Raw genomic sequence first — 15,275 nt, forward strand, 5'->3', positions numbered from 1 at the left:
CAGAAAATGAAACTCATAATGTCAGACCATACTAAAAATACCAGTTATTTATATTATTCAAGTGTTTAAAAACTTGTCAAATAAACACTATAGTGATAATGCTTTGCAGCTAGTTCTTATAATAGCCAGACAATTTTTTTAATGATTAGTAAAAATTTATTCATTAAGTAGATCCCGAGATTAATCCTTAAATTACCAGTGTGCTGTGTGATTTATATTACTAACTTAACCATTAAGACTTTAAAATTAATGGATTAGACTAGGAAATATCCACTCCCTCTTATGTCTAAAATTATATTTTTAAATATAATTGTTATATAAATGCTATAATAGCATTTTGGATTGCCATCTTATGTATTGTCTTTTTTCTTAGAGATTTCTTTATTTATTATTGTAGAGAGAGAGAGAGAGAAAAAAAATCTCAAGCCGACTCCTCACTGAGCAAGGAGTCTGATGCAGGGCTCAATCTCTAGAGTTGAACGCCTAACTGACTGCACCGCCCATACATCCCTTGAAGTTTTTATGTATTTTCAATGAACAAAATGATAAATGAGTTAAAATAATCAGGACAGAGGTAAAGATTACAAAATAGAGACAGAAATGTTGTAGCAACTCCTAAACTCCTATCTACTTAGAAAAGAAATTTTGCTTGAGTAGAAACTCAGGAAAATATGAAAGAAGATTATTCAATGAAAATTCACATCCTGAATCCTAGGATATGTTATTCCCAATACCTGGCAATCATAAACCCTGAAACCTCATAATTTTTGCACGTGTGTGTCTGTGTGTGCGTGTTTTATTGACCTATAATATTATATTAGTTTCAGGTGCACAACGTAGTGATCAACGTTTATGTACAAAATGATCACCACAATAAGCTTAGTTGCCATCTGTCACCATCAAAATTATTACAATATTATTGACTATATTCCCTATACTATTCATTACATCCCTATGACTTACTCATTTTATAACTGGAAAATTGTACCTCTTAATCCCTTTCACCTATTTTGCTCATCTTCCCACATCCTCCACCCCATCTAACAACCATCAATTTTTTCCCTGTATTCATGAGTCTATTTGTGTTTTGCTATTGTTCATTTACTTTGTTTTTTAGTTTCTTTAATAATATGCTATTTGCCTTTCTATTGCCTTTCTGACTTATTTCACTTAGCACAATACCCTTAGGCCCATCCATGTTGTCACTAATGACAAAATTTCATCCTTTTTTTTTTTAAAGATATTATTTATTGATTGACAGAGAGAGATCACAAGTAGACAGAGAGGCAGGCAGAGAGAGAGAGAGAGAGAGAGAGAGAAGCAGGCTCCCTGCTGAGCAGAGAGCCCAATGCGGGGCTCTATCCCAGGACTCTGAGATCATGACCTGAGCCGAAGGCAGCAGCTTAACCCACTGAGCCACCCAGGCGCCCAATTTCATCCTTTTTTATACCTATTCATTCTATTCTGTGGTTATGGTAATATTCTATTGTAATATCCATTTTTTATGGCTAAGTAATATTCCAATATTCCATACCACATCTTCTTTATTCATTCATCTACTAATGGACACTTAGCTACCATATCTTGGCTATTGTAAATAATGAGGCAAGGAACATAGGAGGGCACACATCTTTAAAATTAGATTAACTGTCATAGCTTGATTATCTGGCCTCACAAAGGCAATTTTGGTAAAATCATAGGAAGAGATCATCTTTTGTAGCTTTCCCACTTAGCTCATCTGTTCCTACTCAAAGAGCATTCCCTCACAAGTATGCTGAGCCTTTATTTAATCACTATTCAACAGCTATTTACATGAAAGAATCACTATGACATAATACCATAAACTAAAAACACAGACCTAGATAAGATGTGGTTTTGCCCTCAAAGAACTAGCATTTATTGTCAAAAAGACCAGTTTAAGTAAAACATAATGCATTGTGATGGAAAGAATAAAAGTAGAGAAAAGAGATTTGGCAAAAATCCGAATGGCCTTGATGGAAACAATACATAAACTGAAATTAAAGAATTATAATAAAAGTGAGGTTAAAGAGAAGAGCATTACAATCAAAGGAAATACCATGGATTATGATAGAGGGTGAAAAACCATCATATCTTTGGGGAACTGTTAGTATTTCTTCATAGCTAAATCAAAGATAATTGTGGTAGTAACAGGAAGTGAGACCTAAGTAATAGCAAGGAAGAGATCATGAGGAGCTTGCATGATAAACATGATTACTCTTAAATATATCTGATATAAATGAAAAAGTAAGAAGAGTTTTCAATAAGAAAGTGACATGATCTATGCCGCCATTTAAAAAGTTGACCATAGCAGTGCTATAGAGTCTGACAGTCAGCATCTTATTTTGCTTTAATCTGGATAATAATGACAATAATAATAATGTCAGTCCAAACTAAGGCAGTGGCCCTGAGAATAGAGAAAATGAGTTGGAGAAAGAACTTGAGAAAAACACACCAGAAAGGATAAGTAAATGATGAGAGAAGAGCACGGATGAGCAAGAATAATGTCACTCAACACTGATCACCAGATCTGCCTTAAGAAGTTGAATTGTTTGGGGCGCCTGGGTGGCTCAGTGGGTTAAGCTGCTGCCGTCGGCTCAGGTCATGATCTCAGAGTCCTGGGATCGAGCCCCGCATCGGGCTCTCTGCTCGGCAGGGAGCCTGCTTCCTCCTCTCTCTCTGCCTGCCTCTCTGCCTACTTGTGATCTCTCTGTCAAATAAATAAATAAAATCTTTAAAAAAAAAAAAAAAGAAGCTGAATTGTTTGTTAATGGTAACATTTGCCAAGGTGGAAATACTGACAGTTAAGCCCATTTGTGTAAAACCATAGAGGAATGTTGAAAAATTATTTTTAATAGTTGGTTTAAGGGACTATGAGATAGCCAAGCAGAGATTTCAATTAGACCGTTAGAGAGGGGAAGCATGAGAGATTTAGAATGCAAATATATATTTGGGATATGATTGGTAGCAGTCACCATAGATTTGAATGAGGTTATCTTGGAAGAACATAGAGTAGGAGGTGAACATAAGGCTTAAGATAGAGCCTTAGGCATTAGGAATATTTGTAGGTTGAGCAGAGCAGGGGGACTTGTGAACAGGTTTGGGAAGATCCCAAAGAGTTAAGAGGAAAACCAAAAGTGTGCTTTTATGTACACCAGAGATAGGAAGGAAAGATTTGAAGGAAAAGAAAATGGTCAAGGGCATCATAATCTACAGAGAGATTTAAGATAAAAAAGAAAGAGACTTTTAAGTTTGGCTGTGAAAGCTGATTTTACAAAGAATAATTTGGTAGAACATGGAAATAGAAGCCAATCTGGGAAGGAACTGCCAATGAAGTAGAGAAAACTTAAATGATAGATTGCCTTAAAAAGCTTTGTGGAAGGAAAAGAAAGAAATTATAGAATAACTAGAAGGGATTATGATTTAGATGCAGAAACTGGAGGATATTAATGTGTTAAGAATGACAGGATGAGTTCCTAGCAGAGGGGTTCCAGTCTTTGGGAATTGACAATTAGGGAGAGAGTGAGGACAGATTAAATCCACATTAGTGGAAGATAACTTTCCTGGAGAAGAAGCAGGTAAGCCACAGATAAAAGGAAACATGCAAATCATATTTTTGGATGATAGGAGTAGAATTTGAAAGGTGCTTGACTACTCTAAATGCCTTTATGTCACTAAACAATAAATACTATTTATGAGTTCATAATATGGATCTGGTGATTTAAAATGACATTCCTGGGAAGGTTCTGTATTTTATCAGAGTTAGAATTGTGCAAGACTATGCATTTAGGAGAGGCAATCTGGAGAGTATGGTAATAATATTTACAGGACAGCTACCTTGTACAAGGTCCTTTCTTATATGTGCTATCATAAGAAGGCACATAATTCATACTTATATTAAACTTCTATTTATTCCAGTTTAAGATAAGAGAAAAACAAGCCTCAGGAATCTGCAGTATTTTACCTGAAGTCATAAAATAGTAAACACTTCTGTCCCATTTTTGCTGTTTTTTTTCTTTTTTCCCCTGACTTCAAAGCCCATTCTTCCTCTACCAAGTGCATCAGTTATCTCTTAAATTCCTCAAAACATACCAGGTCCATCATTGTCTCCATTGACAAATGATACCAGTAACAGATCATTCATTGTAAATCCAGCTTGGATTATTCCGAAGTAGTATTGTCTTTCAGGTGCAGGGAAGAAGTCCAGAGGCCAGAGATGTTTTAGAGTCTTAAATAATTCACTGACAGAAAAGTTTAATAATGCCAATATTTCTAATGTAACAGTTCAATTTACCTTAAGAAAAAAAAAAAGGAGATGTTAATTTCCTTTTCCAATTGGTGATTATTGCAAGAAAACTTAAAATAGCAATCACTATATTAACTATCAGTCCAAACCGGCTCCATATTTTACACAAGTTTACTAACTTCTTTAGAAATTGAGGGTCATTCAAATACCTTTCTTCTTAACCTGAAAGATCCTAATACCAAGATTTATTCTGTGAAAGCTTTTTAACTTTTGAAAAGGATCTGAGTATTTATTTAAATACTGATCAAAAATGGGCTTTTAAAGAATCTTCGAACATTTCACTTTTTTTGAAAAGTAGTGGAACATGACAGCAAGCCCAAATGTTATTTCACCCTCCCTCTGCCCTATTTTATTTGGGGAAGAATAACTGACAGATCATCGCAATAAAAATAAAAATAGCTATCCTTATTTTATTTATCTACTTATTTATTTATTTATTTATTTATTTATATGAGAGAAAGAGCGGGCATGGTGGGAGGGGCAAAGGAAGAGGGAGAAAATCTTGAGCAGACTCCAAGCTGAGCATGTGACTCAATGCCAGGACCCTGAGATCACCACCTGAGCCAGCCAAAACTGGGAGTTGGACACTTAACCGACGGTGCCACACAGGCACCCCTCATTCGTGTTCTCTTTTAAATCATATCAACCATAAAAAAGAAATTCAAGTGTCAGGTTATATAATTTCAAAAGCTAACTTACCATGTCCTTAACCAAACGTTTTAGAAAAGATCATCTCAAAACAAATCTGCTATATCTGGCACTATAAGCAATCTGAACAGATAGAATAAAAAGAGAAATAATTCCCTTGTTCATAACTGTGTCTACTGTATTCATATTGCAGTACAATCATTCAACAGTCCTCTACTTCCTGGAACCCTTCAATGAGTAGTATTCCTGATTACTCTCAAGCTCTAAGAGGAGATTTCTAGAGTTCTTCCTATACGGGGACATGGATGACTAAGAACTCATCTCAGTTCTCTTAAATTTCTTCAACAGTAGCTACTAAACAGCTTGAAGATTGAAAAACAAACTGTTCTATTCCTCTTCCATATGTTTTTCTTGCTTCTCTTGCCCTTGCTCTTCCAGGATGCCAAAAGCATTTCTCAGCATCTCCGACCTTAACAAATGACTGTGAAGGAAATAAAAGGGGCTACAAAAATATAGATTTTTTAAATGTCTTTAATGAAGTTGAAGGATAATTGCCTAATGCTCTCCTTTCTGATTTTCACCTGGCACTCTGGCACTATTAGGACCCTGCCGGATTTGTCTTCTGATGCTCATATGTTGACTGTGGGAGCAAGAGGCTGTGTAAAATCATAGCCCAAGGCAACACTACTCAGACCCTGGCTTTCCTGGCAGATTTGAAGTCAGAGCTGCTCATTAGTGGCCCCAGGCCCTACTGCTTTAGGCACCCCCTTGGTGTAATGAGAGGCCTGGTAACCATAAGGTTGCTACAAGTTGCAAAAATGAATCAACTTCGGGGAGAAGCTTGACTTACACGCTTTGTCATCTAGAATTTCTTAAAATAAACTGACAATAGGGACATTCCATTACACTTTATTAGCCCACCCTGATCTTTTCTTTCTTTGACATTTCCTCCTAAGAAATGTGCTTCTGAATTTTATTTTCTTATGTTGCCTGTTTTACTCCCATATTTATTTTATGTTTCCTGCATGTGGGAAGGTCAGAATAGGGAAAGATACAGCAGTGTACTTTAGAAGTCCAATGAGCTATCCATTGCGTGTACTTTATACTCAGCATTCCCTTTTAGTCTTTGTTCATTTTCACTGTCTTTCTATTTCACACTCACATTTTTACTTCCACTCATCCCTAGATTAACCAGTTGTGTTTAACCATGTTTGCTCAACTTCTGAAATTCTTTTGGGAGGAAACTTCGCTCATTTTTTTTTTTATTACAAATCTGCCTTAAAAAAAAAAAAAAAGCCCACAATCTCGCTTATTCCCTAAGGCAGCATTCTCAGAGCTCATTTCACAGGACTAGTATTTTTGGAGTGTCGTCTGAGGGCCACTATGAGGCTGCTGAAATGAATTATAAAATGTCATATAAAAGAGTGAGCTTCCTAATACAGATGGCTTCTGAATTCATGTCAGTAGTTTTTGTTGTTGTTGTTTGTTTGTTTGTTTGTTTGTTTTTAAAGATTTTATTTATTTATTTGGCAGAGAGAGATCACAAGTAAGCAGAGAGGCAGGTAGAGAGAGAGAGAGGAGGAAGCAGGCTCCCTGCAGAGCAGAGAGCCCGATGTGGGGCTCGATCCCAGGACCCTGAGATCATGACCTGAGCCGAAGGCAGAGGCTTAACCCCCTGAGCCACCCAGGCGCCCCATGTCAGTAGTTTTATAGCAGACTATTTTATATCTTCATAACCTATGAATAAGATTGCACTCAATTAGCACTCTCGAAGAGAAAATATTTTTAAATTCATAAAGGCCATTTCCTGGGTGTTAGCACTAAAAGGTGAAAAGACAAAAGGGTATATCTCAGATGTGTAGGTGGCTCAGTCAGTCAAGTGTCTGTGGCCCAGGGTCCTGGGAATCAAAGACCTTGCTCAGTGGGGAGCCTGCTTCTCCCTCTGCCTGCTGCTCCCCCTGCTTGTGTTCTCAATCTCTCTCTCTCTTCCTCCGACAAATAAATAAGTAGAATCTTTAAAAAAAAAAAAAAATGGCATACCTGACCCAACACTTCCATTCCGTCATCCTGGCTTTACAAGAGAACGATTTGATCCACCTGATTTTTGTTTTTAGAAGTTACATAAACTTAGAGCTCTGATGCTTTCATGACCTAAGAGTCCAGACCGAAGACTGGACTCTTAGGTCACGGCCAAATAGGTGATATAACAGGTCAGAAGTTCAAGGTAAAGGTCAGGTCCATTACAGTTTGGTTTCAGTGATTTTCTCCTCTGCTTCCCACCAGTTCTGTCAGTCTACATAAATCTAGTTCCTAGCTGTTGCCTGTCACATGGACTCAACTTCAGATTGCTCATTTCTGAAAACTTGGGCAAAGCATCTGAATTCTAACTATTCTTACATCAATTATCTTTTCTTAAGGAACAAAAGAACACTTTCATGAAGCGTAACATTATTTTGGCTATTGACTTTATGTTACTCTAGAGAAAATATTTTCCTGTTCCTGCCTCATGAGTGTTTCTGGGGAAAGAACACTGGGATGTTGGCTAGAAGACGAGCCTTGAAATTTCAAGGGTGATTGAACAGCCGCAGACAATGGGAGAGATTTAGAGTCTACTGGTTCACATTGCAGGTGGGAAATGAAACTTTGATCAATGAGTCAGTCATTCACATATCAAAAGATTAGAACCAAAGGTCTGAGGGGGAAAGCAGGCAGCATGTAGTCTGTATGAATTAGCAGATTCATCATTTCAAGGTTTCTCTTTTCCTCTTTTCCAGGAAAAGCTTGTTGCTTTAAGTAATGACAAGTCTTATACTCTGAAAACCTTATGTTTGCCTTCAGGGTAATATCAATTAATGTGGTTGCTAAAAACTCATCAGACCTATGAAAGTTATCTTTCAATTTATGATTCATATTGAGCCAAATATGTTAAATATCAGTTGATTTTTTAAGAGGAGTAAATATGATAAAAAAGAATATTCAAAATAAGAAAATTCACATGCAAAGATCAACACCCTCTTCATGTTTTTGAAACAAGCCTCAAGGTTGAAAATCACAAAGAAAATTTTAAAAATTGCATCTTCCATTTTCCAGTTCTACAGAAAAGTGAAGAAAGAAAATCTTTGCTGGTAATCATTAGTAGGAGTCCACAGATTAAAACCATTATCTTACAGCTATCAGAATGTCCAAAATGCTGACAGCATCAAACACTAGCAAGGACGTGGAGTAACAGCAAAGCTCATTTATTGCTTGGTGGAAGTGCAAAATGGTATAGACACGTTGGAAGACAGTTTGATGGTTTCTTACGAAATGAAACATACTCTTACCATTCCATCCAGCAACTGCACTACTTAATATTTACCCAAAGAAGTTAAAAAAAAAAAAGTCTCTCTATACAAAAATTGCATATGGTTGCTTATAGTAGCTTTATTGATAACTGACAAAACTTGGAAGCATCCAAAATGTCCTACAATAGGTAATTAGATCAATAAATTGTGGTACATCCAGACAATAGAATAATACTCAGTGCTGAAAAGAAATGAACCACCTAGACGTGAAAAGACATGGGGAAACTTAAATGCATATCACTGAATGAAAGAAGCCAAACTGAAAATCTACATAGTGTATGATTCCAACTAAATGAATGAAAAGCTATGAAGACAGTAAAAGGATACATTATTGTCAGGGGTTGAGGGAGGGAAGGATGAATCAGCAGTGTACAGAGAACTTTTAAGGCAGTAAAACTATTTTTATGATAACACAGTGGTACATACATGTCATTATACATTTCTCAAAACCCTAGGATAGACAACATCAAGAGTGAACTGTAGTATAAACTAAGGACCTTGGGTGATAATGATGTAACTTCATCAGTTATAATAAATGTACTGTTCTGATGGGGGATGCTGATAGTGGGGGGAGGTTGTGTCTGTGTGGGGACAGGGAGTACAAAGGAAATCTCTGAACCTTCCATTCAGTTTTGCTGTGAACCTAAAAATGCCCTAAAATATAAAGTCCACTTTAAAAATAATATCTGAGAGGGGCTTCTGGGTGGCTCGGTGAACTAAGCATCTATCTCTTGATTGCAGTTCACATCATGATCTCACGGTCCTGAGATGGAGCCCCTCATAGGGCTGCATGCTGTGTGTGAAGCCTGCTTGAGATTTTCTCTTTGTCTCCCTCTGCCCCTCCTCTCTGCTTGCTCTCTCCCTCTCTCTCTCACACACACACACACACACACACACACACAAAAAAAAAAAAAAAAAAAAAAAAAAAAAACCCTGAGAACCGTCTAGTTTATTCATTTATTCAGTATGGGAGCCTTTAAGGAGTACCTACCATATGTCAGATACAGTGACCTCTGCCTTTGAAGAATTATAAAATAGGGAAAAAACAATAAACTGGAGGAAATATGGCAGCTATTATAATATTTTAAAAATCTAAGATATTCTACAGAAAACAGTCTCTAAAATTCACAACCACAAAGATCAAAAGTTATGTGGTCAGATCCTGAAAGAGATTTGCTCTATTTCTGCAGCAGTTCTCTGACACTATCCCTCTCCATAAAAGGAAAAATGTTACAATATCACATCTGATGGTTAAATGTGGAGTGGAACGTGTAGGTCAACAGCACAGTTTTATACATTGTTTGTAGAGCTTTCGATCCATAACAGAAGAAGCAATGGGATGTGGGGATATCCAATTATTTGTCTGTGCTCCAGAGTAAAATCCTAAACTGTGATACCCTTGCAGAAAGGAAACTGTAGTGACATGAGTAATTTGTTTATAATCTGACTTGGAGTTACATGCATAATCTATTCACAATTAATTTTCCTTTCTTTAATTTTGGTTAAAAAATGTATAAACATATTTGGAAAATAATATAGAGTTTTATCAATACTGGATATTATAATGTTATTCAGTCATTTACAAGAATTTATAATGAATTCATATTACTCAAATACTAATGTAACCTAGAGGTAAAATAAGAGAGTAAACGTAGCAGGTATATTTGAGAAGGAATGCTTTCAAATTCAAGTAGGAAGTCCAACTGTTGGGGCACCTGGGTGGCTCAGTGGATTAAGCCTCTGCCTTCGGCTCAGGTCATGATCTCAGGGTCCTGGGATAGAGCCCCGCATCAGGTTCTCTGCTCAGCGGGGAGCCTGCTTCCCCCTCCCCCTCTGCCTGCCTCTCTGCCTACTTGTGATCTCTTCCTCTCTGTCAAATAAATAAATAAAATCTTATAAAACATTATAAAGAAGTCCAACTGTCAGTGGTTTAAATAAATGCTTAGTTTTTATATATGAAATGAAGTCTGAGTTGGCTGTTGCTGTAGTTCAGTGCTGTAAAGTGTCATACAGACCCTGTGCTAGGAGATTTTTACATTTTTGCCTACATTTTCCATTCATAATCATATTGGTTGCCTTGTGGTCATAAGAAAAGTGCTGCAACACAGTATCAGGACTGAATTCAAGGTGAAAAAAAAAAGAAAAAAGAAAGAAAAAGCAAAGGAAGAGAAGTGTCAGCCACTCTTCTGTTTTATTAGTCAAGCAAAAGTATTCCTGTTAGGTAGAAGCCAGACGAGCAGTGGAAGGAATACCAGAGGCAGAGTGCCAAGTCCTTGAAGGGGAAGAACAGAAACAGGAGCTGAAAGCAAGGACGGTGACAAATAAGCTACACAGTATAAATCCAAGAGCTCAACATCCTGACCTTGTGGCTTCCAAGATGTTGGGCCTGAGAGCAATAACCACTGGTGCAGAACATGTGCTCTCTTCTTCCATTTCTGCCCCAAGGTAACCTCTAGACTCATCATAATGCATTTGCATTGAGGGAACAGCCCCAACAGATGGAGAAAGACTGCCATGATGGTTCTGGTACAAACCTTGTAGGGTCAAAGTCTTCCCCTCCCAACCTATGGTAGTTTCCCAAATGACTGGAAGCAGCCTCCATCAGAGACCACTCCACTGTATGTTGCAGTTCCTCCTAGCCCACAGAGAGTCAATAATATCCAATTGCAAAAGAACCTAGGATTGGTTCCACCTTGTGGGACCTGCCCACTCTCCCACCTTGAGAGTGTACTTTTCCTTTAATAAACCACTTTGTGCTTGTTCCTTTCCTACTGATTATCTTTATTTGAGTGTGTATTCTCACATAAATCTTCTTGTAGGGAATCCAAGTACCAAGACCTCCATGTACACAACACAGACTCTCTCAGAAACCACTCCATCACACTTACACTGAAATGTCAGTGGAGAGGTTGCAGACAACCTGGCAAGGACAACAGGATAGTTATGAATGGCTCAGGCAAATCATGATGCATGACCAGAGGCTGGCTTCTGTTACCAGAGAGATGGGAAATAAATATTGGGCAGTCAATATATTCCATAGTGTACCACCCAGCTCTATGTACCAAACCTATGCATCGTGTGGCCAGTCCTTTCTCAGACCAGAGAAAAGAGAGTGGTCCCCCATCTGGGAGCTGATTTCCCATGATACCTCACATTTGTATATTCAGTGTAAGGCTACACTTCCAACAATCTTTGTATCAAAGACAGGAGTTATGCTTTGTTGTAGGAAAAAAAAGGCAGGCAGTAGAAGAGGCAGTACCTGGGAAAATCATCATGGAAATTTTATATGTCTATTATTCTTTCTAGTGAAGGAAATGGTACAAACCACTTCAAATTCTAGAAATGAATTTTATAATTCATAGCAAGACAATCAGTTACTAGAATTGGCCGGTATAGTTTCACACCAATAGTACTAAATGGCGATAAAATGTCAAGAAGTTGAGGGGCACCTGGGTGGCTCAGTGGGTTAAGCCTCTGCCTTTGGCTCAGGTCATGATCTCAGGGTCCTGGGATCGAGCCCCACATCGGGCTCTCTGCTTGGCAGGGAGCCTGCTTCCCCCTCTCTCTGCCTGCTTCTCTGCCTACTTGTGATCTCTGGCTGTCAAATAAATAAATAAAATCTTAAAAAAAAAAAATGTCAAGAAGTTGGTTAGGGCCTGTGCATATCAACCTGGGTTTAGCTTTAATGCCTCGAAGATGATGTTAGTGTCAAAAGCTAACAACTAAGAGAAATTGAGGTGACTCTGCCCATCCTGTTTTCAATACAAAAGTAGTAATAGATAGAGCTCTTGTTAATCTGCTGAATTCAAAGACTAAAGCCCTATAAAAATGAATCTTTTTGAAAAAGAACATCTATAATTCAACTTTTAGAAGAAATGCACACATTTGAAAGAAAATATCCATTAGAAATAAATTTATATTACCATAAAATTCAAAAATTTTATCCTTTGTGAAAAAAGAAACTGGTGCCAGGTGGACTGGAGAGACCTTGGGTTCTAAGGCCTTGACAGCCCATCCAAAAGATGTCACCAGAGGCTCTTGATCTCCGCAGTTTTCTTCCTTATTTGGTCAGGGGTTTCCTGCCATGGCCCCTCAGTTAGGAGATTTCAGTGTGCTAACAGGGTAAAATGAAGGAATAACATGAACTTTGACCTACTTTCTCAGCCCTCTGGTTTGATCTGTTTTCTTGTTGTTTTGTGTTGGACTGCTGCCAGGACAGGCCTCTGACCTCCTTGTGGTTGGCCATGACTTCTTCTTTCCTGCCCTGCAGACATGCTGTTAGCACCTAACTAACTGCCTGCTCTCACAAAACGAAAGGTGAAGTGGTAAGCAAATGCTGCAAAGGGCAAAAGAAATAATATACAAAAAGAAAAAAAAAGAAGTTAGATACAAAACGGGGACATGATAAGGCAATTATGTTGTCATCGTGGAGTTCAAATCACCATTGAAATTTTTTAAAACCTTTGCACATATTTAAATTTGAGTGACTCTGAACTTAAAAACTAGACTGGCCAACAAAGTTATAGTGAAGAAAATAAGAATGTGCTACTACAGGTAACATTTAACCAATACAGCCAAAGCTGTAGGCAGAGAAATTCACATTCCTAATAGTTCACGTAAAAGGGAACAATGATAAGAACTTGAACTAATCTTCAAATAAATAAATAAATGAAAAATAAAGCTAAACCAAGGAAATAGAAGGAAGGAAATAAAGTTACCAAGAGCTAGAAGGGTAGGGTGTGAAATTAGAACACAGTATAAACAAGAAAGGGGCAATAATTCTCTGAATCTGGTAAAAATGTTGTATGGAAAGATACAAAAGTCGTTTTGAGTAAGAAATTTGTAAATGACACTTATTCTGTACTAGACAATAATCCATGTCAATATGGTATTACTTAATTCTGACTACTGCCCAAGGAGGTAGCTAATTTCATTATTCTGCTTTTCATATATGAAAAAAACTGAGGCATGGAGAAACTAAGTTAAGTTGGATTCTGTGCCTAGCCTAACCAGGGCACAGATCACAGAGAGGAGGCAGTAAAACCAGGATTTGAACTAGAGCAATCCATCTCCTGGCTCCTGACTTTGGACTTAACATAATGCCATAGAAACCATGCTTCTAAAATGCATCAATAAACATAATTTAAAACAAATACCCAAGGTATATTTTTGGACTTGAAAAACTAATTGTAAATTATATTTTAAGAATCTTCAAGAATGTTTTGATTTAGATGAATAATAGAGATTGATTTTACCACCAGTTATTATGGAACACATAATCAGTAATATTGTTCTGTAATTAGACTAGATAAATCACCATAACATACCAGAAAATGACAAAACTAAGCTTACTAGAATGAAATATGTGCAGTGATGAGATTTAAATCAGTGGTAAGAGGATTAATTCATAAATGGACAGACATTTATTAGAAAATATTCCTATGTATACAATGAATTACAGAATGATTTAATGGTTAATCTGTTTAAATGAGCGAACTGTAAAATACATATATGAATATTTAGCTGACCTTCAGCTGGGTATTGTCTAACTACAAAAAATGAGAAATGTATAAATTGATAGATTTAAATATAAAAAGTTATGAGACAATATGACAAAAACTGCAAAATTAAAAAATAGTCTGAAAACTAAAGTATATTTTATTTTATTTTTTTTTTAAGATTTTATTTATTTATTTGAGAGAGAGACAGTGAGAGAGAGCGTGAGTGAGGAGAAGGTCAGAGGGAGAAGCAGACTCCCCATGGAGCTGAGAGCCTGATGTGGGACTCGATCCCGGGACTCCGGGATCATGACCTGAGCCGAAGGCAGTCGTCCAACCAACTGAGCCACCCAGGCGTCCCTAAAGTATATTTTAAATATACACACACAAAAAAATTGACTAGAGTATTCTACCAAATAAGTTAAAAAAAAATAAAAATCCCAATTGTAAAACATAAAAGGTAATTCCAACAAAGTTACCCTCTAAAAGAGAGAATATAAATGACTATTGAATATGTAGTAAAATAATGAAACTTTTTACCAAAGACACAATAAAACAACAATAGAGTATTATTTGCATATTATCAAACTGTCGAACTTTTTAAAAAAAACTTTTGAAAATAGCTCCATGAATCAGGTACATTTGTGCATTATTGGTGGTCATATAAATTGGTACAACCTTCACAAAATGTAATTTGATAGAAATAAATTAATGTACTAAAGCATTCACGAGCACTTTCAAAGAATTCTGTGTTAAGAATTTTCTTTCCTTTTTTCTCTTCTTTTCTTCTTTTCATTTCTTTTCTTTTCTTTTAAGAGGTGCCTGGGTGGCTCAGTGGATTAAGCCTCTGCCTTTGGATCAGGTCATGATCTCAGAGTCCTGGGATCAAGCCCTGCATCAAGCCCCGCATCGGGCTCTCTGCTCAAAAGGGAGCCTGCTTCCTCCTCTCTCTCTGCCTGCCTCTCTGACTACTTGTGATCTCTCTCTCTGTCAAACAAATAAATAAATAAAATCTTTTTTAAAAAAGAATTTTCTTTTAATTTGGTATAGAATGTAGTAGTGAAGCATGATTTCTAAGCTTCCTTCCTAAATTAGGTGTTTTCCTATCTACCTCTCTATCTATCTATCATCTATCTATCTGCCATCTATCTATCTATCTACTGTCTACACACACACACACGCACGCACACACAGAGTATTCAAGATGATACACATATAGAAAGCAAAGTGCATAAAGGAAAACTATAGTCATGCAAGAACTTACTTCAAAAAGAGAGAGTAAGAGAGATTTGCCTCTAGCAAGCACAAGTGCATAGTGCATAATTTATTGCACATTTCCTTCCAATTTTACATAATAGCTTGCATTGTTCAGGCACCAGTGTTAGCTATACCAGTTTGATTGCTTTTTTATGGCAGAAAATTACAGTGCTGCAAAGTCCATTATTTTTTATATAACATTTA

This window comes from Lutra lutra, chromosome 2, assembly GCF_902655055.1.
Source record: "Lutra lutra chromosome 2, mLutLut1.2, whole genome shotgun sequence".
NCBI classification, from domain to species: Eukaryota; Metazoa; Chordata; class Mammalia; order Carnivora; family Mustelidae; genus Lutra; species Lutra lutra.